General features: G+C 38.9%; 1 protein-coding gene across 2 annotated transcripts in view; it reads right to left on the minus strand.

Annotated features, from left to right (window-relative positions):
• Positions 1 to 21,397, minus strand: part of MED12L (mediator complex subunit 12L) — a 330,957-nt gene that overhangs the window by 132,962 nt on the left and 176,598 nt on the right. The gene's annotated exons all lie outside the window — the stretch shown is intronic.

A 21,397-nucleotide genomic window follows, 5' to 3' on the forward strand; every position in this document is an offset into this window, starting at 1 on the left:
GAAAATTTTGTAGGGTTACACTGAGAAGGCAGAATGCATCAGAATTCAAACCCCTCACCACTGAAGGTGTTTTCCATTTTAATCCATCATCCCTTGTAGAGGATCTTCTTAGCCCTTTTTTAATGGCTGTACAGTACGTGGTTATCTATTTCATATTTGTGGGTTGTGATGTTGTGAAGCAACCTGGCAGAGGGAGTGGAGTGAGCTACTTATTAATAACATTGTTTTTCTTGTTCTCCCATTCATTAGATAACTATAATTAATCCTTTCTTTTTTTCCTTCAGTCATTATTTTCCTCTAAAAGCATCAGACACTTTCTTTGGTTCCCTTCCACTTTTCTCCATGGGTTATTTTCAGAACTTCTGATATCCAAAGTAACCTTTTACAGCAACACTGGTAGCTATTTGGACTTTTTTCTTTTTTTTTCCCCTTCCCCAAAGCAGTTCTAAACGGCTATACCTTAACTATAGCAGCATTTAGGATTCCCCACCCCACTGCTGGATTTAAATATTATTTAGTATTTTAATACTTGCTACTTATTCACTAGATATGTTAGTTCCACAAAATGCACCTTCCTGAACTATAATAGCTTTGTACAGTTGAGGCCTGTGAACACATTCTTTCAAGTAGTTCTTAATTTTAAACTTCTCTTTAAACTTATCAATGCTTTAAATCAGTTCTTTCCTCTCAGTAAAAATTGGTGTTGAGCGTTCAATTGTTTCTCCAATCTTTAGCAGAATTATTTTGATTGCTTTGGCAAAAATGAGCATATGACCATAGTTATTTATTTTAGTAGTGCCTGGAAGTTAAAACACTTTTCACAGCTCTATCACTTATTTAAAGAAAAGTGGTAGGAAAGAGGCAGAAGATGGAATACACATTGTTGATCCCACTCGCACATCATAACCATTACCACCATGGCTAATGCTAAATTAAAAAAAAAATGAATAAGCAATTCATAGTAAATTAGAGTTAGGCCCAAACCACAACATTGTATCTAAAAACCTACTGCCCTCTACCCCCAATTCCTGTATTTTGGGGAACTTTGGAACTGATTCAGAACCAAACTTTGCAACTCAGACATCTCTTTATAATGGGCTGTACCAGAACTCTGAATGTAAACAATTCTGTGACTTTCAGGAAGTTCAGATATGGATCCATTTCTCAGTCTAAACTATAATTCAAGCTTATATTTAGTGTAAGCAGATAATGGGAGAGAGTCATGTCCTTCATTGTACAATATCTCTGTGATAAAGCTTGATGCAAATTTCTAACAGAAACTGAAGGAGAAGGAAACTTTTGATTTTGTCTTTTATCATCTGCTGTTTATGAAACACTGCAGTTATTTAATAGCACATGTACTGCACAGCACAAGTAGCAAGAAGATTGCAACTAATGGTGGGTGTAACCACAATATAAACTGAGTCGTTCCTTAAAATGGGGGTGTGCCAAAGGTTTTTACAGAAGTCTGAATCAGCTTTTTTTAGCTGCCTTCATCTTAAGACACTGACAGAGAGGCACAAATACGAACATTTGTAGTATAGAAGGGCAGACTTGTTGCAAAAATAAGAGACCCAAGTTTTGCTCACTTTAGAAAGAAGCATCTATTAGGTTTTGAAATGTTTGCAGAGTCTCCAATTCGTTTGTTTTTTTTTCACATGTTTTTGCAATTCAGGTTTCTATCTGGAGAACAGGAAACAAACTGTCAAAATACCATGAGAAAAGCTGGCCTTACAGCATTTTGGAAATATTATAAAAAAGCATGTTCTCCTAAAATTTCCAGCCCAATTTTACAACTCAAGAAGTACAGATAGACCAGAAAACCTTTTTGATTTGCCTAACTCTAGTTTATAATGGAAATCTAATACCCCATAGCTTGAAAGAAAATTAAAACCCATAGCCTCTTTACCGGAAGTCACGTAACCTTGTCTCAACCAACTTGGCATACATTGATAAACCAAAGAGGTAACAGTGCATTTATTAAAATAAGGAATGGACAAACTATCCGAGATAAACTTCCTCCTAAACCAAAGTTTCCTGAAACTCACTAACTCTCTCCCCTCCCATACACACACAGAAAGTTCAAGAAACCTTTTCCATTTTCACAGCTTGCCTCCATCCTTTTTGCTCTGTTTGAAACTGCAAGCAGAAATATTTCAATACCACAAAAGAAGACACTCATGAGAGATGTCGGACTTTACCACAGCCAGGAAGTACCAGAAACCTCACCACAAAGGCTGTTCTTTTTCAGCTTTTTGCACAATGAATGGCTTTCCATAGTTCAGATAAAACAAACAAACATTTCACACTTCTGGTGGCTTTTCCAAACCTGACCCTTTTCACAAATGTGATTTAACAGGGCTGGCTGGAGCATCTCAGACACCACAACTGATATTACAGAAATACCCTGGTTTTTCCTTATACAGCAACCACACAGGAAGAAAAAAATAACGTGTATAAGATTTTCACTCTAGATTCCTTTGTTTTGATGCATAATTACTGAAGAAGAGCTTTTCCTTTAATTTGGGCATCAAATTTCTCTCTTATGTGCTACACTATGGTGAGGAAAGGAACAAAACACACTACATAGTGACCAGCTGACCAATTTAAACCTCATTCTTGTCTGAACTGGAACATTTTTTTGTGGTTTGAATTGGTTCTGAGAAATAAACCTGACTCCAGGCCCCTATTCTCTCACCACTCTCTTCCTCTTCACTTTTACAACACTGCAAATAGACCCTGAGCACTATTCCTTTATGTAGTACTTGCAGTCTGGGCTTTCTGTGTCATTTCCCCATGACAGCCACTTGAGTTTATTTTGCCAACTTTCAATCTATTCACAAGTCATTTTGTTTTCTAACAGAAGCATTTTTCAGAGGGCCATGCAGCCGGATTCTGCAGGAACCCCATGTGCTAAATAGTCTTATTTTGATAAGCCCTAATACAGTCCTTGTCTCTGTTTCTCAGTGCCTTGTTAAAAAAAATATATATATGAGAGCTCGTCTTCGCATGGTATGTCCACTTTTCAGATCACCAGATCTCACATTTTTTCAGCTCCAGGAATAACTCAATCAGGCATCAAGAGTTCACAAAATGCCTCACAAACACAAATTCTAGACCCCTTATAAATGCCTAATTTTTAAGAAACGGTAGTGCAAACCCTTCTAACAAGGCAACAATACCTCTCTCACTACAGAGCAATATTCTCAATTCATCAGAGATGCAGAAATAAAAGGTTGTGTTGTAGACGGGAATCCAAGGAAGATATGCAAGATGTTTAACATACACGGTACTCAAGCTTAGAGGTCCTATGTGAAATCAATCCTAAGGCAGATATTGGCAGAATCCTAATATTATAGGAGTTAAGCCAAATGAGTCAAAAATACAAGCTGTATAGTTCTGCTTCAGAAATGAGGAAACAATCAAGAGGAATAGTTCCAACTAGTGATCCATTAACCCTGAGGTGAAAAAACTACGGGGCTGAAGATGGAGGGAAGACATATAAGAGATACTTTGCGTATACTGGTTCTTATTGAAATCCTCTCTTTATTTATCTTTAGTAGGGTGGGGATCAAGACAAAGGTAAAAGTACATGACTTGAGTAAAGTAGTAAGCAGAAAAATATCATATATCATAAGCCAAAACCTACAAACGTCCATTAGAGGAGCCTGAACAGGCATTAACAGAAAATGTATTTCCAATTAAAGGAAGGTGATTAGTGAACAGTGCCATATGAACTCTGATGTGGTTATGTCATTGTTCTCCTAATGCACACTCAGTTAAGTTGACATCATCTCATGAAATGGCACCACTTTCCATAGATACACACAGAGGCAGGCACGTTTTCATGTTCCAACAGAAGAATTTGCTACTTGCAGTCAAAACTCAGGTTTCAGAATTACATTAGAACACACATCAGCTTTGGCCTCTGCAGCTGAAACACACAGAACTCAGAAGTTTTGCTGAATACCACTTTAGAAAGCGTGAGGAACCATGCCTATATTGTAAGCTTGGTTCATTCCACCAATTTTCTGTTAAAAACACCATAAATACATCACACAGGTATTATCCAGGTGGTAAATGTGTATTAAAAATAAACCTAACATTTGTATTTTCAAACATGACAATAAAAAGATGTAGTATGAAGCAACAACGTAATAACTGTTCTAAAAAAGTTGTTCAAGACTTATGAAATATAAGAATTACTCTATAATCACTAGAATAATATACAGACACAAGCACATTGAATCTTTAAATAATCTGAATAATAAAGTTATAGGGTTGGTTTTCAGCTGCTCTTTTCATCAAAGTTTTACATTTCTTTCACATCACTTTCATGACTAACCCCATGGTATTCCCTTTAGACGTTGACTAGCCTTGACAAGCTTCAGCTTGAGAACTGGCACACACAGTTGGATTAAAAAAGCATGTAGGATCTTATTTTTAACCTTTTCATACTCTTATCCCTTTTAGTCTATGTAGTTATTTATACCATGACCACCACAGCTGTAATTAATCACTATTAAAAAAATCCATCTATTGTATTTTGGGGTACCAATAACTAAACCCTTGGACCTTTCTAACAAGTATTAAAACAATGTCAAACAAATGTAGCTTAATTTTTCATTTAATTGCGTGCGTATGTATGCATATCTGCATGTGCATGTGCATGTGCGTCTATCCGTCCCACATTTTATAGGCAAGTTGTGCCCTAAAGGAAGAATTGATATGGGCCCGAGTGCATTATAGAAAAACTTCACAAATTTGTACTAATGAGGATAACCCATTAGTAAGGCTTGCAGACTAGTGAGTGTCTACAACAATGCCAGCAGGGACCTTCTACCCTGCATGGACTTGGGGAAAGCACTACAAAACCTACCGGGAATTATCTTAGCACTTGATAACACTTCAGAACAAAACAACTGCAACCGCAGTTGGTTACAGTAGCTGAAGCGTTGGTGATCAAAGTGTTACTAGCCAGCTGAAATGAATTACTTGGTTACTGGAACGAGCTTGCAAGTTCTGATAAAAGAACAAAAGGTAATATACAGAAGTGTATGTTTCCACTGGCTCACTTTGTATGACTTCCATTCCCCTCAGCAATAGATAACTCCAGGAAATTCCTGAAATCGGGAAGCACATGTTATTTCTGTGGGGAAATGCAGAAGCAGGTGGCATTACCTACCTTTGACCAGAACCGGATAAAAGCACAAATGCATGGATGGATGGCATTCACAACTCAGACTCTGGTGTGGGCTTTTCTTTTTTTTATTTTAAATGGGCGGCAGGGTGGAACAGTTCACCAGTACAGGGATAGAGGCTCCCCGTTAAGCAGGTGGTTAGACCCATCTGGTATTAGCACTGTGTTTCCAAGCAGGAGGTCTGTTTAAGACATTAAAGTGAGAAAGAGGAGGACTGCCTCCTATCTCTTGCATGGCTGGGTAGGAATAAGTTCACTATCACAGACTTTTGAGGAAGGGAAGGACAATATATATGTACAAGACAGAGGAAAACCCATAGGTGCTCTGATATGCTCCAGAAGCAGTTTTGGCCTAGTGGTCATTGCAGGGAAGTTCTAATAAAGGCCAGAGTTTTTTCAGAGACCTGGTAGAGCCCTGCAGAGACTAGAGAAATGGTGAATTAACCACCTTCTTCTCCTGGTTTAAAATAAAGTTACCTTTCCCCAACTTTCTCAATAAACAGCAGCCGTTAACCTCACTCTTTATTTAAACAAAGACATATACAAATCTGCCTTTCTACGTACCTGGAATCCTTAACTGTAGAGATGCAAGAGGCACAGGTGAAACTCAGATCCTCAAAAGAATGCTCTTGTAGTAATCAGTATGAAGTGAATGGAAAGTTTAGTTTTCTTAGTTAAAATCTGTACGTTAACATTTTCATTCTATACATCATTTAGAACAGAAGATCTGATCAAAGGACATTAAAAAATACCTAAATATAGACAGCTTAAAAAAATTAACAGGTAACATTATGGTCATGACCAACAGAAGACAGATTGACATATGTCCAGCACAAAATTTTTAAGCATCACATTAAATTCATATTTTCTCTACTAACAAAGTAGTATTAACTGAAACACATAGGCATCATTACATAGTTACTGTAAAACATGCTTGCAGACTCTTCACATCTCCCTAACTTGAATGTTTCTGGATTTAAGACTCTAACCCACTGCTCCAGGTGAATCACTGTCTGCTTCTTTAGGTAGTATTACTCCAGACTCAGGAAGTTTGCAGATCTTACCTCCACATTGGCATGTGAGTCACTCCCAGTAACGAGAAAGCCAGTTGCTTCAGTTGTTCCTGACGGGGAATTTTGACTCTCTGATCAGGTGTCACAAAAAGCAATCAGAAGGTGGCAGAATCACATTAAGTGAAAAAAGCTTAACATCCAGAAATAATTTCTATTACTACTTTTTTGGAAGATATACTTTTATGCCTGGTTTAAGTTTCAAGATGCATTTTTGAGGAGCCTAATGCATTCTCAAGACACAGCAAAGAAACAAACAGAGTGCAATAATGATGACAGGTAAGTGATTTTTTAGTGCTGTCAAAAGGGTCAGATAAGGTGTTCATTACGTGTTTAAAAATATAAATACCACCTTGTTTTTAACCATTCTAAAGTAAGTAGAAAATGGGCGTAAAAATGTCACTGGTTAAAAGTGCTTAGAATCATAAATTAGACATCACATTAATGTAAAGCATTGAAGTTGTGCCCAGTAATGACATTTTACTAATCTTCAATCCATTCAAAATGTTGTGAAAACACATTGTATTTTCTATACCCAAAAGTTAAAAAGATTAATATTTTTTCCATTTGTTTCCCTTACAATATTTATGTAAGGGCAGGAGCTCAAAGTCTCACTGAAGTGCTGTTTCTTAAAGGCAGAGTAGCTGATATTGAAAATAAATGCCATAAATTTCCAAATAAGTTAGAAAAGGTTTATGTTCAACTTTTTTTGCCTCTTTCAAAAAGGGAAAAATATATTTGACTTCTGTTAATTATACTATAAAGAATAAGGGTTCTCTTCCTTCATAAGCTTCTGAAATCATGTTAAAACTTGTTAGGTTTAAGAGTCACTTGGAAGAACCACATAGCTATTAAACAACTTAGCAACTGTATGAGCTGTACTTCTGCTAAGTCTCCAAGTTCAGGAGGCAAAACATATTTATCAAACTATGACTCTTCCAAAAAAACCTATATCGCTTAATGATTATTCTACACTTGAATGATTATTCTCAGATACCAAGGACTCAAAGTAACAGTGAGACTATAATTTCTATATTGTTAAAAATGAATGTGTGTTGTGTACTGTGTCAAATGTACTATAGTAGTCTATAACTTCTTCCTGCTTTACATGTTTCCTTTTGTTAGGAAAAGGGGTTTTGTTTTGTTTTTAAATCAAGTGGTATTTAGAGGTTTTGCAGCTTGCTTTAAAACAATGTCTACTTGGACTCTTACTACAAATGGTCATCAAACAACATATATAGTCAGTGTTCACAAGAAATTGTATCAGTCTGATCATATGGAAACCCAGGCCAGCACCTCTCTGAAATTAGGATTGAAATCAAGTGTTTCCTGGCATCATTTTACCCTTTCAGTGAGAAATCAGTCACCTCACAAAAGCCTTTAATTCATTTTTTTTTATTTACTTGTAAATTAGATTTCCTACCACTCCTCTCATTTCTAACTCTGATGCCAGGGATACTGCCCTAGGTGGTTTAGGAGAAGAGGAGATTGATCTGTTTGAGAGGGGATACTTGTCCCATGTGGATTTGAGGATGTGGCTTGGGTCCTATAAGGAGTAAGAGGGGATAAAAGGCTAAAGGAATCTGCAAGTGAAGGAGATGAGATGGCAGGAGGCAGGACAGAGGTTGGACTGTGTGAATGGGTTTTAGAAACAGAAGGCAACTTTTTGTCGTAGAGGTGTGGTAAAAAACAAATTGATGGATTGTCACAGGTGTTGCACTTCCTGCACCTCCCATGGCCTTTTTTGTCTCCCTTCCTTCTCCTCCTCTTTTTCCAGTTTCCTTTCACACTACAACTTTGCAATATCATTCCTAGTCCCCCACTCCCTAACTGCAACCATTCATGCACTAGCACGCAATCAAGTCTGAGCTGTTCCAAGCGCCAGAGGTCCTCAGGCACTTTGGATTTTGGAACAGCCTAGACTGCATTGCTACTACATGAGCAACTGAATTGAAAAGTCATTCAGAAGACAATGCAACACTGAGCCCTGCATTCCTTTAAACTGCACAGGGAGCCAAGACCAGCAGAAGGCATCAGAATGGGGGAGCAGGCATGTCAGATGTGTTTAATCTGAGATTTTGTTTTGTTCTAAATATAAGCATCTGGTGTCTTGCATACAAGCATCTGGTCATATTACCTGCAGAGAAGGGCAAGTGGACTCTATAGCTCCCCAAAAAATGCCTTAGTAAAACTACCTGATTAACTGGAATGGAGGCATTTCCTTCCTCTCATTGGACATCCCAAGGTCTTTTAATCTCTTTTTGTGAAGAGAGATCCATGTTAAGTAATTTCTACATTTAAATTTATTTGGCTGACCAAAATAAACAGTAGGTGAAATCAGCCAGGAGAACAATAATGGAGACTTTGTAGTGTCAAATTTATGGTCTAACAATGTGTGCTATGTTAATTTAATATTGTAAAATATTTTATATTGAAGAAGTGTTGCTAATGATGTTTCCATACCACCACAAAGAAAGGACGTGAAGTGCCTCTCTAGAGTCCTCCATGTCATCTTCAAACACCTTGTTTCCTCAGAATGCAACTGGGTTAAATGGAATAGAAGTCCAAGTGCTGATAGTGAAGATAGAGACTCCTATATTTTAGTTGTCAAGAGCTCTCCATCATAAAATATTCTTGCAACCTTTTCTTAAGATACTCTAACCCTCCTCCCCGCTCCACACAACAAGCCTTTGAAATACAACAAGGGCAAACCTTTTGAGTTCCAGAAGTATATTTTCTTTGTCCCATGAAATTCCATTCAGATTTGGTTGCAATATAAACTATTTCAAATCTCCAGAATTTGCTTTTCCCTTTTTAAATAAAATCTTAGGAAACAGTATACAAAAAACTATTTCAAAGTAAATTTAAGTTGTAAAGTCAAGCACTTGAAAGTTAGGAAATGTCAACTCATCCCCCTTGTACATATGCATTATAATATAATTTTTAATTACATGATCATATACTATTTTTTCCACAGGATCCCTGCCAAATTCAGTGCACAGGATGGATGCACAAGGAGCCAAAATTATGGTTGCCCGTGCAACCATAAATCTAGTATTTCCTAACTTTCAAGTGCTCGATTCTCCAACCTAAATAATGATTTAAGCTATCTGATACATAATTATTATTATTTTAGAATAACTTTGGAAGATAATCACTTAAATGCAATACAGATTATGTGTCTTTTAAAGAAGTATCTGCCTGATGAGAGCGAGGTTGCTTGATAGGAGATTGCTCCTGGCTAAGGAGCAGCATGGAGGAGGACGTGAAGAGAGTGATTAAGAGAAAGGCTTGGTCAAAGTGAAGAGGATGAAATGACCATACAGAGATTTATGAAAAGTGAAGGTGTAAAGAGCCTTGCCGGGAAGAACTATAAATTTGTACTTGATGCAAAGAGCAAGGGGAAGCTAATAAAAGGAATTCAAATGGCCAAATTACATGGTCCAAGCACCAAAAGCGGTAGCTTATTCTTTCAGTCATATTTAGGATAGATCAAAGGCAGCAAGGTTTGAGGAGGAGGAGGAGGATGTCCAAGGCCATGGTCAAGAATTTTAGCAGACGAGATGGAGAGGAAAGGGTGAATTTAAAACTTGTTTGATTTGGCAACAGACTAGATATGGTGAGAGAAGACAAGAGACAGGAACAAAGAAGATCAAGCCTGGGTAATGGGGAGGATAATGAAACACCAACAGTGATGAAGAAGAAAGGGAGAGAGGAAAGGATTGGGGTAGGAAGGGGATGGCAAAAGGAGTTCAAATTTAGCCATTAAGTTGGTGGCAGAACATCCAAAAGCCGCCAGAAAGAAAAGCAGGTGTAAAACTGAACAAAGTAAGAGGTCAGAGGTGATGAAGTTTACTTGGGAATCATCTGCATAAAGGTGGTTGTTGAAGCCATGAGAAAAGCTGGGGTTACCCAAACATAGGGATGAAAGGAGGGGTTCCAAGACAAGAAAACTGAATGCGTTACTAATGTGATGGAGCCTGGGATAAAACCCTAAGACAGACAGACACACTGTCAAAAAGGGTCTTTTTCCTTCCCCCTTTGAATACACATCAAAGCTATGGTGAAGGTCTTAAATGAGGGGGGGTGGGTTAATGATGAGGGAGAAGAAAAGGATGAGAGAGGAAGCAAGGCAGGAGGAGGATTCAAGGAGACAAGTTAATCAGTAAGAAATGAATGGTGAAAGAGAGTTCTAAGAGCCAGAGGCCAAGATTTTGCTGAGAAAAACAGAAGACTGATAGATCACATTTGTTGAGAAGGTCAAGTATATTAAAGTATGAAAGTTGCATCCTTTATGACAGAGATTCTCAACATGGGTTCTAAGAAGGCCACTTTGTGAGGCTGCAGCAGCGCCTCCATATATCTGTAGAAGTGACTACAGACAGGAAGAGGGGAGAGGGTATTACCCAGCTTTTCTTCTCTGTGCTCAGGCTACCACAGGAATGAAAGTATATCCATGACCTAATAAGAGGCTGACAGATTCAGGAAGAATGGGCCATCACAAAGTCTGCCACCATTCAACGGCACTCCTCTGTCCTTCACAGGAAAAAACATCTGTCAATTACATAATGGAAAAGCAGGCCATGCCTGTGGGTGGCCCTCTTGAATCCATTTCTTATAGCAAACGAAGCCTAAGAGAGATGTGTTTAGCATTGCATCTCTTGTAGTTTTGCCCTTTTTTGTATATATCATCCTCGGCTTGACCACGAAATATGGATATGTTATCACCAGCATAACAAAGCACTGAAAATATTTCATCAACATCATTGTCAAGCTGTTACACATATTCCAGGAGAAGGATAAAATCACCAAAAAGTATTCAATCAGTGGTTATAAAAACACAGCTTTGTTGGACTACACACAGCTACTGCACAGAATATAATGTGCTCCTGAAAGAAAATGTTTAGTCAACTTCTAATGAGCAACAGATCAAGAGGAAAGAGAAAGAGAAGAAAAAGATATCCTGAAAAAACTCATTAATTGAGCCCTAGCAGAAATCAGTAGGTAAGAAACTACAGCAGCAAACAAATCAATATGGAAAGTCAAAGTTAACATCTGAATTAGAACATTTTGAAGTAGATTAGTCAATAATGAGAGAAGAGAGCAGAAAGAGGAGTTGAGGAAAGAGGACTTGAAAACACATGTAACTAGCAAACATTACTCCATTCCCCCAACTGACCTGCAGAAAGGCCTGTAAATCAAGAAGTGGTGCCTTCAGCCACCGAGGGGTTCAAATAAGCTCTTACTAAATCACTGATATTACACAAAGAAAAAACTGAAATTTCACAGGAGTAAATTTGAGGTTTGAAAGAAACTACGGCTAAGTGACGGCAGAGCTGTTATGAACATAGCTTTAAAATAAAATTGGTTCCACTGAACATAAAATTTAATCTGGGAAAATAGTCATACACCCTGAGGACATATACCTTTGTACATGCATGTTGCTGGATATACCTCCAGGCACGCTGAACTCAGTACTAGGTTGAAAGAAAAAAAAAAAATCATTCATGTAAAATAGCACAATTCTTTTTTCTGCCCATGCAAAACACTATACTATGCAAGTTCTGGCAGTATTAACAGTAAAGATGAGAATTTGAGGTACAGTATTTTTTGCAAGCTTTGTGAAGCTGGCATGCAGATTTTATACTTAGAAACACTGGACTTATTTTACAATTCTACATAGAACTTACCTAAAACATTCTCTGCACCTGGTTCCAGCACTGCTTCCTTCAAATCAGTACACTCAAAATAAAAAAGCTACTAAGTAATAAAAATATACCTTCCAAAAGCCTCTATCCTCATGTCACTTTCAGGGACGTAGGTGTCTTGATTCTAAACCCTTTTTTGCCTCCTACAACTTCCTGGTCTATAACAGTACCTATTGCCAGCTCTGAAATTAAACTTGCATACAGTATTATCTTCTTCTTGTTCTGTAGTAAGTCTTATTCATGCCGTTGTCCACAATGGGCTTGAGCAGTGTTATGTAGAAAGAGCCAAATTTTACTCAGTTATGAGTGTAAATCTAGAGTCAACGAAGTTACTCTGAATTTAAACCAGCATGGATGAGCGCATAATTTGACACTAAGAGCAGGTCTAACAAGAACAGTTTGTCAGCATAGCTTTGTCAGTGAGATTTTTTGTTGACATAGCTAAGCCAGTAAAAGCCACAGTGTCAATGCAATTATATTGGTATAAGAGTGCTCACTTCTAATAGCTTATTTCATTCGGTGGACCTGGAATAAGTTAAACCAGCAAAAGTGCAGTTTTGCCAGTATAAGGTATGTCCACAGTAGAAGTACTTTGCCAGGATAGCTCAGTAGTTTGGGCACTGGCCTGCTAAACCCAGGGTTGAGAGTTCAATCCTTGAGGGGGCCATTTAGGGATCTGGGGCAAAAATTGGGGATTGGTCCTGCTTTGAGCAGGGGGTTGGACTAGATGACCTCTTGAGGTCCCTTCCAAACCTGATATTCTATGATTCTATTATATTAATCCAGTCTATGTATGTTGTGATACTGCCCTCATCACTGTAGTATCTGAGTGACTTACAATAGTGCATTAAGCAATGTTGAACATCTCATGCATTTGTTCTCTCATTCCATCCCCAAGAGAAGAAACACACACAGTGGAATGCCTTGGTTTGGTAGGGTATTTTGGGGGGAGAGTTCATTTTTTTGTTAAATATACATGTTGCTATGTATTTATGTTAGAGAAGGCAGGTCAAAGAAATGAATCTTGCAGTTGGAGTGAAAGGTGTGGTTTATGATGGTCCTTAGTTCTTGTGGAATAAGGTCCCTGAATCTTGGACCAGCCCCTGGGAAAGCTCTGTCTCCCACACATACGAGCTTTACCCTTATTGTTGAGTTCCATTGTGCCAGAGGAGCATAGTTGTTGATCAAGATCTTCATTCTAAAGCTTTAGGCAGTCTTCTAGGTGTCCCGGATCCAAGCCACAGAATGCCTCTTTACGGCACAGAACCCTGGTATAGCTGTATGGTCAAAGCACTCCTACTGTAGCCCTGGCTTAGGCCTGTTCAATAGTAGGTGCTTAATAATAGTAAAGTAGGCACTTTAGGCCCAAACTCTTCACTGCATGCAGTCTCTGTAGGCCCCAGTAGAGCTGAGGGCCATAAGACATCCAGTTACAACTCCTTCATTCTCAGGCTGAGTCTAAACCAGCCATGCTATGGGCTACAAGTGCCTGGAGAGGTTGCTTTAATCTAGGAAAGCTGGTATCAGTCCTCAAGGGGCTGTCCATCAGCTGAGAATAACTGGAGAGCAATAGCACCCTATCAATGGCCCTTCATACCCCATAAAATGCCCCCTACAACAGGCTGGGAAAGAGATGTATAAAGGCTGGCTACATTGACTCTATGCCAGGTGAGAATACTAGCATACCAGGGAGGATTCTTAGCTGGAAGGATGCTGCAAATTTCCAGCCAATCTGTAGTGCAAAAGGATAAGAGAATCTGACCCAGCGTGTATTTATTTCCTTTATTATCTCTCTGAACTGCAGTTTCACTAGAATGTAATGGCAGTCTCCTTAGTTATACCGAGAAATAGGAACCGTTTTCCCATCGCAGAAAACTTCTTGTGCATTTTTGTGTTCAGTACAAAATACCCTGTTTGGTCTCCTAGTCCCTCCTTGGATTTCCCCTCAACCCTCACCTCATCTCTTCTTAAGCTCCTCCAACACCACACTATCACTCAACCAGAGAGCAGTAGAACTTCCTCACAAACTGGCCTCATCACAGAACAGCTTTCTTGACTCTCTTCAACCCCATCTCAACAGCCATCTCTTCTCACTGGCTCTGCGTTTCTAACACTAGGAAATATTGAGTGATGATTTGATGGCTCAGGGCAGAGATAACTAACACCTCCTATGGAAGTCTCAACAAAAGCACCAAGTATTGCACAGACAGGTACATTGAACTGTTCTCCAGGTCTGAGTTGAGGCACAAAGCTATGGTACCAGGAGAAGCTCACAGTGTAGCTTGTCCAGGCTGCATTGTTTCCTAGATAAAAAGACTTTCATCTTTGGGACTGTCCATCTAGCATCTTTCTCAATCACAAACTTCACTTTTCTAAACAAAACCCTCCACAAATCCTTCCCCATGAGTCTCTTAGTTTCCCAGGTGCAAACATTTGCCCTGAAACATAGGCATTCAACTTTTCTTGACCTCTTAACAAATGATAGCTACAGACATTACCTGGTAACATGTCATACAATGTGTATACTATACTTAACTTGTATTTGAATGGAGTAATTGATTTTTTTACTGTAATTTCTACAGCTCTCAAAAGTGTGCTTATCTCTTAACAATAAAAATACAAAGGCATGGTCTCTGATCATCCATTTTGGACATTACACAGCTAGTAAAAGTAACGAACAGTAGCAATTAGGGGTGAGGAAGTGCAAGGATTACAGAAATAAGGTCATATGGGTTACTCAGTTATGTTGCATGAACATCCCAAGAGTCCCATTAAAGATTGTTTGTTTGTTCCCCTAAAAGGACAAATAAAGATTTCTTACAGACAACATGGAACAAATGTATTAGGAAGGACCTGAGCAGAAAAGGGGTGGGTAGACTGGCCTGATTCATGGATTGGATAGGCCATTCCAAGCACAAGGGGCAGCATAGAGAAAGGCATAAGGATGGGACGGGAAGAAGGAAACAAAGGAAGCATTGGGGCTTACTCCAGTGGTGGAGTGGGACAAGGGTGCTTGTAAAAGTAATGTGCACAAAAATACTGTATTACATTGCAACCTAAACTGTATTCTTTTAAAATTAGCTTGTAAAGAATTGGTTCTGTTAGGTAACAAAATGAACACGCATACAGCCAACCAATGATAAATTTAATATTCTCTTTTTTCCACGTTTAAACACTTAATTCAACTATTAGCCAATGTGAATGGTGATGACTGGAGTAATTGGCAAATGCAATATATCAAAGTTATACTGTAATACACAAGTTTCACATTTTAAAAAGTGTTAAACAGATATTAGACTTATGACCTAACATATGCAATATTGTCCAGGGAAAACAAAAGTTGTAAGATAAAATAGAAAAGTAGTGAATTAAAGATCAGGAAAAGAGCAATGAGATTTACAGATGCAGATTCCTCACCTCATTCCTCATCTCAAAAAAGATATACTGGCATTAGAAAATGTTCAGAGACAAGCAACTAAAATGATAAGGGGTTCGGGAACGGGTCCCATATGAGGAGAGATTAAAGAGGCTAAGACTTTTCAGCTTGGAAAAGAGGAGACTAAGGGGTGATATGATAGAGGTATATAAAATCATGAGTGGTGTGGAGAAAGTGAATAAAGAAAAGTTGTTTACTTGTTCTCATAATCTAAGAATTAGAGGCTACCAAATGAAATTAATGGGCAGCAGGTTTAAAACAAATAAAAGGAAGTTCTTCGCACAGCGCACAGTCAACCTGTGGAACTCCTTGCCTGAGGAGGTTGTGAAGGCCAGGACTATAACAGGGTTTAAAAGAGAGCTAGATAAATTCATGGAGGTTAAGTCCATTAATGGATATTAGCCAGGATGGGTAAGGAATGGTGTCCTTAGCCTCTGTTTGTCAGAGGGTGGAGATGGATGGCAGGAGAGAGATCACTTGATTATTACCAGTTAGGTTCACTCCCTCTGGGGCACCTGGCTTTGGTCACTGTGGGTAGACAGGATACTGGGCTGGATGGACCTTTGGTCTGACCCAGTATGGCCATTCTTATGTTCCCCCGCCACATACTTTCTAAAACTCTTCCCTGCGCAACGTTTCCAAAACAGGTCAGGGAACTCAAAGCTGTAGTAATTAGAAACACTATTGACTCATCCTATATCTCCCTGTGTAATGTCTTGTAACCTATTATTTAAATTCTCGTATGAGGTTATATCAATCATGCACATAAACTAGTCTATCAACATTGGTAGTAAAAGATTGCACCATCTATGCAACAATATGTACTTAACCTACATTTATTGCAACTGCCAACCTTTTATTTTTACTGACACTAAACACACACACACACCCAACCAACCAGAGACAAACCACAAAAATGCTAAAAATTGTGAATTAAGGTCCAGCTGAATAAAGGTGCAGGTTCTACTGAACCCTTAGAGTCACAGCTGAATAGGCGTGAAGGACCCATGGAATAGCAGGATTTTTACTATAGATGTACAGATATGTATAAGATGGAGGTATGACACACTTGGATGGAATGAAATTGGGCTAGAGAAAAAAAAACTTTCACTCAAGCTGAGATAACTGGCAATAAATAACTGTAAGAAGGTGGAGACCAACCTCGTCCAGCACAGAAATACCATTTACATGGAAGGAAAAGGGTCTGTTTCAAGAGCGGACAAAGTCAGTCACCAACTAAATGAGACCTTGTAGCATTCCATCAAGATGTGTCCCCTTTTTTTTAATAGAGAGGAGAGGAAGGAGGAGACTTTTCATTTCCAAATCTAAGGGTGAAACAATATGTGGAAGAGTGTGAATTCTCCTGGGAATATTAGGTTTCTTCTCACACCATGAGCAGGATGACATTTCCTGTGAATATGGGCTGCTTTAAAGCAAAGAAGTCCAGAAGTATACTAGGGTAAGAACATAAAAACAGCCATACTGGGTCAGACCAAAGGTCCACGTAGCCCAGTATCCTGTCTTCTGACAGTGGCCAGTGCCAGGTTCCCCAGAGGGAACGAACAGAACAGGTAATAACCAAGTGATCCGTCCCCTGTCGCCAATTCCCAGCTTCTGGCAAACAGAGGCTAGGGACACCATTCCTGCCCATCCTGGCTAATAGCCATGGATAGACCTAGCCTCCATAAACTTATCTAGTACTTTTTTGAATCCTGTTATAGTCTTGGCCTTAGCAACATCCTCTGGCAAAGAGTTCCACAGGTTGATGGTGTGTTGACTGATGAAATACTTCCTTTTGTTTGTTTTAAACCTGCTGCCTATTAATTTCATTTGGTGATCCCTAATTCTCAAAGATAAGCTTACAGTTCTCATTCATCAACCCCACCCTCCTACTGAGATACCTCATTACACATAAGTTGTCTCTCCTGACTAACTTGTTGACCTGACAGAATTTCACAGAAGGCAAAGATGCCTTCTCTTCAGAACATCTATATGGAGCCTTAACTCTAAGCAGAATAAGTTCCTCACTGTAACTGTACTACCTCAAAACATGTGCTTCCCTAACTAGACGGATAATCATTACCCAAAAACTCCATTAAATTGATAAGGTCTTTGTGGAAGGCATGATCTTTTTGTTATGCAACTGTACAGCTCCTAGCTCAATGGGATCTTGACTGGAGCCTCTAGGTGCCATCACAATAGAAATAATCATAGTGAAGCTCATCAGATAGAGGAGTTCTCTTTAACAGATTGAAGCCCTGGAGTTCCCAGAAGACAGCGTTTTATCAGAGAGGTGGTGAAACAGTCAAGACTTGCACTTCTGTGAAGTGTTTGTTGTTGTTGTTAATTTTGTTGTTATTGCTTCCTGTCCATATTTTGGCACTTCCTATAACTGTTTTAAAATCAAAGACATTTAGACAAAAGGAATAAGAAAGTTTTAAACAGGAGAGGGATATTTATTGATTCTCTGAGGTTTGTTCCTGGCTGACTTGTAGGAGGAGCAATTATAGGGTCCAGAACCAGAAGAAAGCCCAAGGTACTATTTCAAGAGAAGGTACAGTAAGGCCTGAGCAGCTACATTCTCTGACAAACAGTGATACAAGACTTGGAATTCCCTGGCTGACTTCACTTTCGCCATGCTCTATGCAGCTGGAAAAGCTCTCCTTGAGGACTGTATTACAGAGAACCCCTCACATGATTGATGTTCTGGGCAAGAATTAACAAACTCTCTTTGGGATTCACTTATAAAACCCCAAGTCTGAACAGATGTAAGAGTTGGGATTCTGTCATTTTTGTCACCTGAAAAGAATTACCACACACTAGCCACTTGTGGGGATAGGCCATGACTGCAACCCTGTTTCCAGAGGTGACTTGCTACAACTGCAATGAAATCAGGAAGTCAATGAGAGGCCAAAGGAGACTGTGAGACATTGGAGATGTAGGTTGCTGAGGGAGTGCAGGAGGAATTGTTGGTGCTAGAGAGTCATCAGTAAATGCAGGTGAGCCTGTTGGAGACCTATGGGTTGTAAATAACTCCCTGGAATGATAGGAATAATGGTTGTCCAGGTAGAATCCATTATGATAGAAATTATTTAGGATTTCCTGTAAGTGTGAGACTGTGATCCTTGCATCTTAAAGATGATCCCCTATTCTCCTTGGTTTATAAAAAGATAAATATCCATTTGTTATGTTGAATTAAAGCCACTAGGCAGAACCCTCCTATGTGGTAAGCATATAGAGTTATTACTTGCTGCTAGTTCCTTAAGGAATTAGTCAAGGAATCCCCCTCAGAGAACTGCCCATCAGACAAGGGAAGACGCATAAATTTGTCTTTAACCGAGAGATTCCTTTCAAACCAAAACTGTATCCAGAGTGCCTGCCACGCTGCAGTTGTATCATTGCAGACCTGACATCCAGCGAGTTTGACTCTTGAGAGACTTCCTATGTTATTATGCTATCAGGTCCTAGCAAAGTAGAGTGCCTTTGGGGCACCAAGAAAAAGGGCTTACATGGATTAACAGGTTTCAGAGTAACAGTCGTGTTAGTCTGTATTCGCAAAAAGAAAAGGAGGACTTGTGGCACCTTAGAGACTAGAAAACCTGGATTTGTGCTGGAAATGGCCCACTTTGATTTTCATGCAGGTTGTAAGGAGAGTGGTCACTTTGGATAGGCTATTACCAGCAGGAGAGTGAGTTTGTGTGTGTGTTTTTTGGAGGGGGGTGAGAGAACCTGGATTTCTGCAGGAAATGGCCCACCTTGATTATCATACACATTGTGAAGACAGTAGTCACTTTGGATGGGCTATTACCAGCAAGAGAGTGAGTTTGTCTGTGGGGGGGGCGGAGGGTGAGAAAACCTGGATTTGTGCTGGAAATGGCCCAACTTGATGATCACTTTAGATAAGCTATTACCAGCAGGAGAGTGGGGTGGGAGGAGGTATTGTTTCATGGTGTCTGTGTATATAATGTCTTCTGCAATTTCCACAGGATGCATCCGATGAAGTGAGCTGTAGCTCACGAAAGCTCATGCTCAAATAAATTGGTTAGTCTCTAAGGTGCCACAAGTCCTCCTTTTCTTTTTTCATGGATTAACAGAAGCTCAGAAGAAAGGTGGCTAGACAATACCACTGAGAACGTATAAAATATCATAATACGGTTCACCGTATTTCAATCCCAGTGTCTGCTGGACCATGGATGATGTAGCTAGATTTATATGATTACAACTGATAGTGATATAAGCCAGTAACGTTTTTTCCTATGCCTGAGAGATATCAAGTTGTCATCTACATTCCCCATCTCTTTTCATTTAATGTCCCAAAATGGACCTCAATACCAGATACTAAGAAACAAAATTAAAATAAAGTTTTAAATGTTTGGACTGGAGTTTCATTTGTACTTAAAACGTAGCAGTAGGGAAAAAAGTGACATGCTTTATTACCATGTAGTGGCATCTTAAAATATGTTAATTGTCAGTCCCTGATAAAGGGGTGACAAGCTTGTAAAACTTAGTTCAACACTGTTTTGGCCTTCAACATATGTAAGTTTTGGTGGGTCTAATTGATTCTGTGCTTTGGAGTTCCTTTCAACTTCTGAGAAGCAGAGCCATTAAAGGTGTCACTGCTTAGCGCTGAGAAATGGTCTGCCTTGCTGTGTTTTTTCCTAACAATCATACATAAAAAAGCTTGGAGAGCCAGAAGTGGAGAGTCTATTACAGTTACTTCCTATAACAAACACATCAGCAATTCGCAAAGTTATTTTATAAATCAACAGGGGAGAAAATTTCTGATAATTAAACTTTGATACACATTATGTTCAGTGTCAAAGCAATATAATATTGCCATTGTAGTGTCTCACTCTTTCATTCAGAGTCCCTTCAGGCCCGATTTTCTTGCTATCTCTTCAAGCTGACCTCCCAACAGGCTACACAATAGAAACACACCACACAAACCACAAGGAAGTGAGCAAAAAATATTACAATTTCCAGCAAAAAAAGATAAAACACACACCACACTCCATATATTAAGTCGAGAGCAAATGATATCTCACAGACATACACACACACACACAATATATATAAATAAATACATAAAAACACCATGGATGTATACTGTGGCTGTGTATTAAATTTTTTAATTTGAAAAATAAAAGTTATTGCACTTAACATACATTTTTCTTCATCGCACAAGATACAGACAGTATTTTACTTGGCTACATTCTCTTATACCTTGCCGTTTATCCATAGAGGGCATATAAAGGTTTAATATGTCAAGACAGAAAGCCATTAGAGCAGTGGTTCTTAACCTTTACTGCAGCCTGCACTCCTTTGGTTCTCAAAATATGTTCTCGCACCGCTTATCAAAAATCATTGAAGTAGGTCAGTTCTTTAAACCTAGATATATTTTTGTTTGTATATTACAGTAATCATTAAAAAATGTATAATGTTAATAAATACATAGATTTGATGAAACAAAGTAGTTGTACTTACGTGCCTGTGCTTAATTTATGTTTTCGATTATTTACCTTCTAAAAAAACCTGGCATGTCTCGCACCCCCAGAAAGGGCATCTTGCACCCCCAGGGGATGCGTGTACCCCAAGTTAAGACCCACTGCACTAGAGGATCCAGTGACAAGAGCAACAGCCCAAACTGGCCACCAGGAATTCCAAAACTGAGAACAAACTTAAGCATGTGTTCATCCAACAATGGATGAGCATAAAGCCAAGGTTCTTCATCAAGGCAGAAGCTGTCCATTGCAAGCGCAGCTCATAAGGAAGGAAAACAATTGCTAAAGTAGCAACCAAGGGCATTTCAGTAGTTAGGACAACAGACTGAGCAAAGTGAGGCAGTTATGTTTTAATATTAGCATATGTCTGTTCACCAATTCATGCTGATGTTCAATACTTTAAAAGATGCTTAGGTGTAGTGAGAGAACACAGGAGTAAAGAATTAGGGAATACTTAAGTGGAAGAATAGAACCACTGTTCA

The sequence above is a fragment of the Chelonia mydas genome, chromosome 9 (genome assembly GCF_015237465.2).
Source record: "Chelonia mydas isolate rCheMyd1 chromosome 9, rCheMyd1.pri.v2, whole genome shotgun sequence".
Lineage (NCBI taxonomy): Eukaryota > Metazoa > Chordata > Testudines > Cheloniidae > Chelonia > Chelonia mydas.